Source organism: Adiantum capillus-veneris, chromosome 2 (genome assembly GCF_014529385.1).
Source record: "Adiantum capillus-veneris isolate H3 chromosome 2, ASM1452938v2, whole genome shotgun sequence".
NCBI classification, from domain to species: Eukaryota; Viridiplantae; Streptophyta; class Polypodiopsida; order Polypodiales; family Pteridaceae; genus Adiantum; species Adiantum capillus-veneris.
This window is the reverse complement of record NC_140932.1, coordinates 23,288,373-23,290,652: the sequence shown is the minus strand read 5'-3', so window position 1 is coordinate 23,290,652 and position 2,280 is coordinate 23,288,373.

The following is a 2,280-nucleotide window of genomic DNA, read 5'->3' as shown; positions in this document are numbered from 1 at the left end:
CTTCCTTTCGACGGCATGACTCGTGCAATGCTATAGAGGCACTCATTTTCCTTCTTGTTTACATGCTAACAACGTCAAGCACACTACAAAAAAAAGAAGGAAACAAACAAAGATAGAGATAACCCAATGCCAAAAATGAGGAACAAAACAAAAAAATTGAGTCATGCCATTTGGGTTGATGAATGCACCTGCAAAATTTCAAAGATTGATGGCACAAGCTTTAAAAAAATACTTGAGGATCTTCCTGAAAATCTATATGGATGACCTATGTGTACACTCTCTCCTAAGAGAGGAACATACAGAACACTTCAAAAAAGTATTCAAGAAATGCAGGACATATAGAATTTTTCTTAATTTTAAAAAGTGTGTTTTCTTGGTAAGACAAGGACAAATCTTGGGACATATTGTCTTGGAAAATGGCATATCCACAGATTTGTATAAGATTGAAGTGATTATCGAAATGCCTAAACCAATCAATGCAAAGCAAGTACAATGTTTTATGGAACATTGTGGTTATTACAAGAGGTTCATACACATGTATGCAATCGTTGCCTAGCCTCTGTATAGACTTATAGTGATCTTTAAATGGATAGATGAGTGTGAGGAATCATTTAAGAAATTAAAATATGCCCTTGTATCCACTTCTGTTCTAAAGACATGATTGGGTAAAAATCTTTCACGTTCATATTGATGCGTCTGCATTTGCTATAGGATGTATTTTGGCTCAACCAGGAGAAGGATCCATGGATTTCCCTGTCTTCTATTCCAGCGGACAACTAAACAATGCTGAAAAGAACTACAAAACAACCAAAAGAGAGGGGCTTGGAATGATTTATGCTGTTAAGAAATTTTGGCATTATCATCTCACAAATAAGTTTGTGTTTTTCGCAGACCATCAACGCCTTTTATACCTTGTCAACAAACCATGCAATAGAGGGCGAATCGTAAGATGGTTCATGATATTGCTTGAGTTTGACTTTATGGTAGTGGTTAAAAAGGGGAAGATGCATCTTAGAGCAAACAACCTTTCTCAATTGCCAAATGGGGAAGCTCTAGGGGGTGTGGATGATGATCTACCAGATGCATATCTCTTCAATATAGAATTGACCTAAGTGGTCCCAAGAGATCTTAAGCCTACTATCACACGGCGGAGAATTTGACAAAACTGACCAAGACCATAAACGACAAACAATTCAGCAAGCTAAGAACTTGCAGTTGATTGGTAGACGTTTATATAACCTAGGCTTGGATGGTATCCTATGAGTGTGCATAAAGCCACAGGAATACAAAGCCTATTTGCTAGAAGCGCATAATCAAGATTTGACATTTCATTGTTCATCCACAAAAACTTTCCAACGCTTGCGAAAATTGAGAGTGTATTGGCCAACTATGCATGTTGATGTTCATGATTATGTAACTAGCTGTGCCAAATGCAGATCAAGCCCACCAATAGAACATACAACACTGTTTCAAATAACAAATACGCCAAAATGGAGTCAATACATTGTTGACTTCTTCGAGAAGCAAACATTTCCTAAAAACACCACCAGAGCACGACAGAATTAGAAGCTCGTGATTTCACTCTGATTGAAAATCATCTTTAGAAAAGAGGAAAGGATAACCAACTTAGGCTGTGAGCAACGGAGGGCATGTACATTCCAATCCTGGAACAAGCACATGAAGGAATAAGTGGGGGCCATTTCTCAAGGGCAGAAATTCACCTCACCTCTGGAATATGGTGGCCAATATTACATATAAACACGAACGAATACACAAGACAACGTGAATCTTGTCAACCAACCACAGTGTTGATAAAACAAGATGACATGCCCTTACAGCCAATTACGGGAGCTAGGGCAGGGAATAGACTTTGTGGGACTAACCTCACCCCCTGCTTACAAGACACATGCCCAATATATCATCGTGGCCACGGATTATCTCACTAAATGGGTCGAAGCTAAAGCTACACAAAAAGCTGATGCTAGGACTACTGCGTAATTTCTATAAAAATGTCTTTGTTAGATATGGTCTACCTATAGAAATTGTCAGTGATCGAGGCACACATTTCATAAATGAGACGATCAAAAATCTTCTTGAAGAATTCATGATAGTTCATAATAAGTCAGCTCCATACCACCCACAAGATAATGGGCAGTCACAAGCTACGAATAAGACTCTATGTATGATCTTAACTTAGATAGTAGTAGCAAAGTCTAGAATGGATTGGGATCAGAAGTTACGTTTAACATTATGGGCTTATAAAATTGCTTATAAAACCCC